General features: G+C 38.3%; 1 pseudogene; it reads right to left on the reverse strand.

The window, feature by feature from the left end:
- Window positions 1-4,362: 4,362 nt before the first annotated feature.
- On the reverse strand, window positions 4,363-10,205 carry LOC122672280 (annotated as a pseudogene).
- Window positions 10,206-10,460: the final 255 nt, after the last annotated feature.

Raw genomic sequence — 10,460 nt, forward strand, 5'->3', positions numbered from 1 at the left:
AGATTGTTGGACAAGTGTGTGTCCATCAAACCCGGTTCGGTCCGGTTCAACCCGGTTCACCTTTGTATTGAACATTTATACATTTTAGTTTAATATTGTCACATGCGATATAAACTTTTTGAGCATTATGTGTCCGTAAGTTATACTTAAAATGGTACTCACGACTAGGGTTTGGGCTGGGCACCCTTATCATATGGTTGTCGCATTGGGTATGCCTAGACATGTGATGACAGGGTACGAATGCGAGTGCTCACATGTTTGATGTGCGCATTGGCGAAGAATCTACTTTGTCGATTCCCTCATGTATTACTGCCAGATGTAGGAAGGGATAGACATGTCACCGACACCCTGTACCTGAGGGAACCCTGTCACTGCAAAGTATGATCGTATTCTTTGGTTCATCAATGACTGAGACTCAAGCGAGTCAAAGCCGATGTTCTGGGAATGCGAGAACACTTTGTGAGTGAAGGAGTTATCCAACACGGTCACCACTGCCTGATTGGGGAACACCAAGATAGAGACTGCCTCGTGCATGGTCGGATCGGAACTGGATCTAGTACCGTTTTGGAAATGGTTTTGCAAAATTTATTTTACATAAAATGATACATGATTTATAGTTATTTCAAATAAAGTGTTTTATTGAGTTTTGCGGGACCCGATCGGATGCACAGACGCTCTTATATGGACATGTACTATGGATTGGGGTTTGGCAGTACATGTGTACATGCCCTAGATTCTATAATGATGGTGTTGATTAGTGGGGGGGGTTGTATATGATAAATTGTTATCATATAGGGAGTTATTTGGAATTTGCTAATTTTATTGGCTCTTTATTTAATTAATGGATTTGGTGCTAATTGTAATTATCCATTAATAATTAAATAAAGAATCTAATTAATACTTTCCCTATTAGATTCTGCTCCTTCACCTGTGTAGCACTTTGAGTTTAAACAGAACTGCCAGACTGAGAGAGAGAGAGTCAGACTCTCACTAGGGCTCTATTAAATCTATCTAGGATTTGATTAAATCCTATTATTATAAATAGGGGACCATAAAACGCAAAAGATGAAGCTCTCCATGTTTTTGGAGCAAACACTCTCTCTCCTACATTTTTGGTTTCTCTCCCTCTTGTGATCTCTCTTCTTCTTCTTGCTTCTCTCACCTGTGTTTGAGAGTTGGGGTTTATGAAACCCTAGATATGTGCTGAGAAGTTTGAGGGCATCTAGGATTGGCATGTAGAACCTTGGTAGCACCATTGGAGGTTCAGATTTGTTTGCTTGGAGCGCTCACTGGAGGAAGAACCACTGTCTATTGGAGGAGCAACATTTGAGGCTCACTAGGTTAGCAATTCTTTATTAATTCCTTCTGTTCATTGATTATTATAATATTTATGGGATGCAAAAGAAACTCGAATCGATTAATTTTCGCTGCGCATTCGAGTATGGGATGGGTCCCTCTTGCCATGTGATGGACTAGAGACGAATTTCTCCGTCCCTATTGTGATAATTAATTTTATGGGACGCAATAGGGAAGGAGAAACCCTAATAGGGATGCACCAGGGTTCCCATGGGAAACCATGGGAAGCCTTAAAAATTAAAATGGGACACCATGGGATAACCCAGGGCGTGCAATACCCTAATTGGTTTATAATTGGTTTCCCTACGGAACCATGGTTTGATCCCTGGACCGTTGTTTGACCAACAGTTGTTTCCTCCCCTAGACTTATATGACTTGTAGTCACATAAGTCACTATGGATTAATTCCAAGAGATTACTCTTCCTATCCATAGTCTTGTGAGGTTTTTTGGTTAACTTTGCCTCTACACAAGTTATGCACTTGTTCACGGGGGATTCCACCTTATCGGTGATCACGCCTAACTTGCATAGTTTTGTGATATATTTCACACTACTATGACCCAACCTACCATGCCACAAATCAAAAAAATTAGAAGAGATAATCATGTAAGCAGAAGAAGTACTAGTTTTTTCAATTACAATATTTCCAACACTTAGTACAAACAACCCCTTACTAAGGTATCCCTCCCCCACAAAAACATTGTTTTTAGTGATAACCGCCTTATCACTTTCAAAAGCCAATTTCATTCCTACTTTATTAAGCAAAGGAACTGAAATTAAATTGCGCCTAATATTCGGCACATGAAGAACATTGGTGAGAACCATAGTCTTCGTTGAAGTGAGTTTCAAAGTCACTTTTTCTTTTCCCATAACAGAGCGCTTTGGGAATTCCCCATAAATACCTTTTCATCCCTCTGTATTCATGGAATAAGAGGAAAACATCTTCAGATCACCACAAATATATCTTGTGGCACCAATATCTAATACCCAATCTTTTAGTTTTTCAACCAAATTTGCTTCCGTGACCATAGCAATAAAGACGTTGTCTTCAACTAGGTTCACCTTATCGAATTTTTCTTCCTGAACCGACAATCTTTCTTAAAGTGTCCTAGCTTACCACACACAAAACAAGAAAGTTTCTTCTTCTTGAAAGAAGGCTCATCATTGTCTTAACGATTCTTTCTTTTCTTGTTTTGTTTGTTGGTCTCTACCAAGTTCACTTTTAGGCGTCTTTCCCCAAGGTCTTTTTCACCCTTGTCCTTGTGCCGTTTCTTCTCCTCAATTTTGATCCTTACAATCAATTGGTCTAGAGTCAACTCCGCCTTCTTGTGTTTCATAGACGCCTTAAAGGCATCCCAAGAAGATGAAAGTTTTTCAATCAAGGCACCGGTCACAAATTCTTTCGGTAGAACCATCTTTTCCTTTGCTAGCTTTCCAACCAAAATTTGAAATTGATCAATTTGGTTTGAGACGGTGTCACTATCTTTCATAGCAAAATTTAGAAAGTTAGCCACTAAGTACTTCCTTGAACCAGCATCCTCAAGAGAATATTTTTTTACCAAGGCATTCCAAATCGAACACGCATACTCTAAAGAACTATACATATGGTATAGGTCATTTGATAATGCGTTCAAGATCCGATTCTTGCACTGGTAATCCGCTTGAATCCAAACCACCCTTTTGCCCTCCTTTTTAGGATCATTACTTTTTTTCGGCATAGGTTCAGTCAAGGCAAATACCACCCCAATTTGGACTAATGCAAACAACATCATTTGCCTCCATCGTTTGAAGTTTTGACCTCCAAACTGTTCGATCTTGTCAAATTCAGAGATAATCCTCATCTTACCCAAATCTGAGATAACATTGATGGGAATTGGGTCAATGGTAGGAAAAAGAGGAATCTCTTTACCATTGCGGCTAACAGGAACTCCGCCTTCTTAGTTGTTGATTGCTCATTCAATACTGGTGTTTGAAGGATTTCCTTCATTGGCAGCTCCATCAGCGGTGTTATTGTTTGAAGCATCACCCTTGTTGCTTACAACTCCAAGATCAGCCATGAGATCTTATAATATCAATTATCTTAAACTTGTTGGGTAATTGTATTACAACTCCTTACAAATAATTGAAACAACACAAATTGTAATACAATAGATTGAGCAGTAGAAACTAGACTTAACCTTTGATTGAAATGAGAAGACTAAAGCTTGAATTTGATGTAGAAACACACCCGCAATAACTTGAATAAGCTGGAGGTTGAGTCACATTTGTGGTGCTGCCTTTAAGGTAATTGATGCTTCCTCGCCAAGGAGTGTCCCGCATCACTACCCCAAGATAAAACAACCTCCAACTAGAAGATGAAGCAGTCCTTCTAGTTCCTTGAAGGAGCTAAGAGCTTCAACACAGTAACCCTTTAACACACTTAAAAGAAAAAAGAGAGAAAGAGAAAATAATACTCTTAGTGATTGCTAAGTATGGGCATGAACATGTATCCAAAGATGTATCTTACAATGCAATTGGTTGGGTTTATATAGGCCCAAGACCAATCCTTATACTCCCTTGGAATTTCCAAGAATAACCATCTACTTATGACCAAATTGAAGAATGAGATTTATGGACATGAATATGGACATGAATTGGAGGTTAATTCCAAATTCATGGCCATTCCCCACTAAGGGTCATGAATGGCCTTAAAATTCATTCATTCTCCACTAAGACCATAAAGGCCTTAAAACCCTATAAATGGTCATCCTTCACTAAGGACCATAAATGCGTTAATACCCTATAAAAGGAGAGACATCACCTATGACCATGAATTGAGAAATTAATCTCATTCAATATCCTTGACCCACCTTCCCACTCATGATAGTGACCATGAATAGACTTTAGGGTACCCATAGGATGTTACAACCTTTGGAATTCAACCATTACTTCTTTGATCACATTGGTCCCACACCATAGCAAAACAATCAAAATATTTTGAAACTTAAAGAATAAAATAAAATATATATTAAATATATTTTAAATCTAACAAAAACCAATCTACAGTCTTCTCATCACAAGGAATCATACCACAGCGAGAGCCATTACCAAAGCACTGAAAGAAATTACGTTCAAGGCCATGGCCACCCAAGTATTCTACAATACCTCTAAATGCCCATCTCTCAGAAAAGACTGGCGTTTCAAGACCCAACCATTTTGCAATAATTGAATTCACTCCATCACACCCAATTAATGCCTGAAATTGGAAAACAATGTTTCAGGAATTGGTAGATTATATGGTAGTGAGTCACAATTGGGTCCAATGATTCCAAACCCGAATCGGGATCCGAATCGAGTCTCGATTAAGGATTTTAAACTTGGAATTGGGGTTGAAAATCGGATGAACTAATCGTGATGGGTTTTTTTTTACCTTGGTCTTTAGGAAGGATCCATCCTAAATGTAGTAGTTTTAAGTTGCTTGATTCCTCAATGGAAACAAGCTTGGAAGAGAACCTAATGGTGCCTGGTGGTAGATCCTTTACAAGGGCATCTAGCAAAAGTTTCCTTCTCACAGCACGAACTTCATTCCCTTTACTTCATTTGTAAGCCCACAATTATAAGCCATACAATTAATTCATGCCAAACTATACAACCGAAGTGTTTATGTAATTATAGGTTTAATTAAAAGAACCATCCAAGGGTGCACATGAGCCAGGGTCCAGCCCTTGCATTTCTTATATTTCAAGTAGGACCAGCCTAGGGATGTCAATTGATCGGTTCGGTTTGATTCGGTCCTATTTCAATTGACTGATCCAGTTTTTGGGTAATAATGGGTCAAATAAAAACAAAATTGTTAAGCCACAGTTCGGTCTCTATCCGGTTCAATTTTTACCAGGTTGGCTTAACTGGCTTGTATAGGGCTGTTATCATATTGTTACTGGTTTTGGTTTTTCAAATACATACATCTACAAAATCCCCAAAATAAAACCCCAAGCGTAAACAAGCCAATAAGGGTTCGGTTCAACCTGAATTGAACGATTTCAATCGGTCCGAGTGATTCAGGCTGGAAACTAACAACCCCAAGGACAGCCCTAGAACTGATTCAATATCATTCAGACTAAGAGCATAATTTTTAAAAACAGACCATAATAACCAATCAAAATGCACTAAACTAAACAAGTCACCCAATGGGAGCCCTAGTTTTCCTGTTAGATTTCCAGTTTTATATGAAAACCCGTGGTTAAATACCCAGAAAAAAAATGGCATTGGAACCTCAAAACAGTTTTGATGTTTAGTCCTATTTTCAAAACTATGATCTAAAAACCCAAGTAATTTTAAAAAACAGACCATAATAACCAATCAAAATGCACTAAACTAAACAAGTCACCTAATGGGAGCCCTAGTTTTCCTGTTAGATTTCCAGTTTTTTATGAAAACCCGTGGTTAAATACCCAGAAAAAAAATGGCATTGGAACCTGAAAACAGTTTTGATGTTTAGTCCTATTTTCAAAACTATGATCTAAAAACCCAAGTTACCCATGAATTAGAGTTAATAGTTGGGCAAGATTCCTGGTACATCCTTGGCTGAGAATTTGAGATTACACATATGATTAATCTTACATTGGAATATAAAATTAGTAGTTAGTTACTTAGGCTGCGTTTGGTAACGGTCTGAACAAAGAATGCTCGTTCTTGACTAGAAACGCTCTTTTGCATTCTTGGTCTAGAATGGCATTTTGAGACCGAAAATGACCGTCTGATAACGGTCTCAAGAACGCCGTTCAGAACGAAAATGGTGTTTGGTAAAACCTGTTCTTTCCTATTTGATATTAATTACAATAATGTCATTTCTTTGTCAATTATACCAAAGAAAAAAAGACTTGTAAAATCCTTTTCACTTACCAACCTTAGCATAAAATTAAAATATCTCATTAATAACCAAAGTATAAAAATATGTCAAATTTCAAAGATGCCATTAAAATTGGGTTCTTGTATGGATTAGTAGCATGACTGACTATGCTATGAATAGTTGAATAAAGAAGGCCTTAGTGGACTCGAACCACCATCCTCTTGGAACATGCTCATGTTCCAAGTGCTCTACCAATTTGAGCTAAAGACCCATCAAGTTGTCAATGAATTAACACAACAGATTAAACCAAATTATATTCTCCATTCTTTTTTTGAATTAATTTGCAATGAATGAATTTTAGTGGCCTAAGAAGCACCAAAAGAAATCACTCAACGAACCTGTGGAAAGGGAAAGCGTTTTTACCCCATCAAGTTGATGAGAGAAGTGAGACCCACCAGATAAGGCGATGGCAAAGAACCCCCTCTCCTTCATTGATATCTCACATAATTCAGCTATATAGTCCGCCAAATCAGTGGCAAGTTCCTCCACATCTTCATGAACTCTCAACTCCCTTCCCTCCTTGGGACCCCAGACATTGCCATTGTTCTTCAGAAGTCTATAAATCAAAAGCTGATCCTGCAGTGTGGAAAACAAAAATGTTTACCTGACAAAAATCTAGTTAAGAAAATTTTATAGTTTGAAATCAAAGGCAAATAAGAATCAAAACCAATCTTCAAACAAATTTAGCAGAAAAGTTGATGATTGTTAGATAGTGAAAGAAATGCTAGAAAGGCTAAAACTTCAAAACCACCACTGGATTTATTGAAATAGAGAAAGAGACAGCCATAGTCTTTCGACCCACAAAGTGAAACCAAATTGAAAAGGCTTATTCCACAAACTCAAAATAAGATAAACCCCTAAGAAACACCAATATCTCTTCTAACTTTTCTCTTTCACCCTACCTTCCCTTCCATGTCCTTACTCCCAAGTGTTAGACATGCATGTAACTTGAGAGACATTGTCCACAAGAATGTGTGTGTGTGTGTGTGTGTGTGAGAGAGAGAGAGAGAGAGAGAGAGAGAGAGAGAGAGAGAGATTGGCTTTTAGTATTTTTAGTATCAATTTGGTAATGGAGAAGGAACTAAAAATATAACTTGAACAGTATTCCCTTTTTGTATCAATTTGGTAATGGAGAAGACATTACAATGTAAGTTGAACAGTATTCAAATAAGTAAGTTGAATTTGGAATATAAAGGGTGCCCACTAGTAGCAGAGTCTAATAGGTCTACTTCCCAGTTTTTTCTGGGTACAACCTTGTCATGAAGTGGTGCATACTCCTGCAAATAGCAATAAAAAACAGCAACAAATCATTCCCTGCCACTTCTTGCAACTTTTCTTCTTTACAGAATCCAATAAATTAACAACCAACTCTAACGTAAATTTATATATATATTGTTTGCCACGCTATGAAATAATGATATTTACTTTTGAAAGAAGAGAAAGAATGTCTTCATCTTACTTCCATTTTCCTGATTAGCTCTTCTGCTGTATATGCTGAGACTACAATCTGTCTTGTTGAATCCTCTATAAAACCTTCCTCCACTCCTTTGAAAGTGCAAGTAAGTTGTCATAATATTTTATCAACATTCAACAAGCCCACCTGTCTCAAATTTCAGAGGAAGAGAGAATAAGAACCCAGTTGCCAAATTCAGTGCAAGAAACATAAGAGGAAAGTAACCTGGATTAAAGGGCACCCCATCTTACTGGTTTCTCATGAATCCTAGTTGAGACCATGTTATCATCTCCAACAGTTCTTCCATAGTACCATAACCACCTAAACAGGTTTAAAAAGCAAGACATGAATATGGAACCAAGACATGAAAAGCAAACCAACAAAGTGAAAACTAATACCCAAGAACATGACAACCACCATTAGGAATGTAGTGTAGTACAAACCAATAACTTGAAAGAGGGTTAAAACCAACTTACTACAAATTAAGATGTGCAAAGAAATCAAAAACAAAGCCCAAGAAAAATAGGTCGGGATTACAAATTAAATCTCGGGAAAAAGATTGGCGCATTTAGCAACTAATAAAACGACTGATGGATAAGAGAAACACCCACTACCATGATACAATCCAAAAAAGAAGAAAAACCATTTCCCTATAGAACACAAAGCAGAGCATCAAAATTGATCGATATCATAAAGAGAAGAAAAAAACGAGCAGTTTCTGAACAAATACATAATCGAAAAAGAAAACCCAATTAATTCGTTCATTCTATAGAATAACCTTATAGCAATTGAAAGCTCTGCAAAACCAACCAGATCAAGAAAATAAAAACGGAAGATCGACATAATATGAAGCAAAATCCTAATTATAAGCTTAAACAGAGAGCGAATGCGGGACGTAAATAGAGAGAAAACTGACTGCGAAAATTTTGAAGATGAGAACGGTCAAATCTGGCAACTGGAGTGAGATCAGATATTTCGCAGCTTTCACCCTCAACACCTCAATAGGCAACACCTCCCACGGATTCAAATAAACCTTCCGAAGCCCTCTGTTTATACACTAGAAACTCAGCCGAAAATCCCAATTAATCCAGTACAATCAGTGACGCAGAATCGGTAGGAAGAGGGAGAGGGCAAGCGAAATAGACGCTAGGAGAAAGACCTCAACTAGGGTTTCAATAGGTTCGCACACAGAGAGAAGGAGAGAGTGAGACAGAGAAAGGGAAAGAGCGAGAGAGAGGTGCAGAGAGTGCGAGAGATAGAGAGGGAGAGAGAGAAACAGAGAGAGGGAAACAACGTTACCAGAGCATGAGAGAGATAGAGAGGGAGAGAGAGAGATCTCACCTAGGGTTGCACAGCGAGCCCTTCGTCATCTCCCAAATTCGTGGTAGCAGAGCGAGAGAGATGTGAGTTTCGTGATTTCTCTCAAAAAATCACGGGTTTGTGACTTTGGTCCGTTGCTCGTTCGTTCTTTGTTCTTTTGGTGCTCAAGACCTCCGGTTCGTTCTAAAAGAACAAAAAAACGAACTGCAAAGCCAAACACTTTTTCATGTTTTTTTGTTCTTTTTGAACAAAAGAACTGTTCAGAACGCTGTTCTAAACGTTACCAAACGCACTCTTACTGTTGCCCTTCAGCCTTAAATGACATATAAGAGGAAGAGAGGCCAGAAATGGTTGATACAATCTCTAACCTGCAAACACATACTCAAATTTCTGAGTCAATAGATACTCCCATTCTTCAACTTATATGAATTATTAACCATACCTCATTCAGCCCTAAAAGAATTGTGTCTGGAAGCAGAGAAGATCCTGTAATTGCCCATCAAGCTGAACATGGTCTTCTCTTAGGGTATCACCAATGCCTACAGCATCCAAAGCCTTCCATGCATTAGTCCATGTCAGAAATGCAAACCCAGTAACCCTCAAACTTTCTGATGATTCCAACACCAAGCTTCGCAGTCCCATCCTAGAAAAATTAGTATTTTTTCATCTTCGCTCTTGTCCAAATCAAACTGAAAAATATAATAGTAAAACAGTAAACCCTTAATAAAGGAGGAGAAAGTAGTAGTAGTATACCTGTGAAGTCCTAAGGCTGTAGTGAGCCCTGCAATTCCAGCACCAACTGCTGCTGCTACTCTTCCTCCTCCCACCGTAAGGTCATTGCAGAACAACTTTATTTATATAGCAATCAGAGAAAAAGGGGAAAGGGGAACAAAGGAGAAGACGATTATGGATTAGGCGTATATGGACATACATGTAGATCCGCACCAACTTTGTTTTTATAGTATTTTAACAGGAAAAGAAGAAGAAATAAGATTGAAGAACTTTGTTTACAGTACCGAGAGAGAAAAGAGGAGTTGGGGTTTGAATGGAGGAGAAGAAGTCAAACAGAGTGGTTGAAGCCTTGTCGGACAGCCGCCATGAATGACTGCTGATGATGGGCCTTACGTCTCATATCTTCATAGTGGCCCTCTTTGGGATTGTGCAAGATAATGACTCCATGGAAGTTCATCCTTTTCCTTTCTAAGTCTAAAGCCTAACGCAATGGCACCCAAGAAATGAGACAACAAACAATCATTTTCAAATTTTTTTTTTTATGGATAAAGATAGGAATTTACACGCCGAGAGGGAAAGAGTGTCATTTTAATGAGACAAATGTAATCAAATGGATCGGGAGAATCGAACCCATGAACCTCGTCATCCCAAGAGCATGCACTCCAACTGGCAAACCTCCAATCAACCAAGCTAGCTGCTGTTCACAACTTAT

Source organism: Telopea speciosissima, chromosome 8 (genome assembly GCF_018873765.1).
Source record: "Telopea speciosissima isolate NSW1024214 ecotype Mountain lineage chromosome 8, Tspe_v1, whole genome shotgun sequence".
Lineage (NCBI taxonomy): Eukaryota > Viridiplantae > Streptophyta > Magnoliopsida > Proteales > Proteaceae > Telopea > Telopea speciosissima.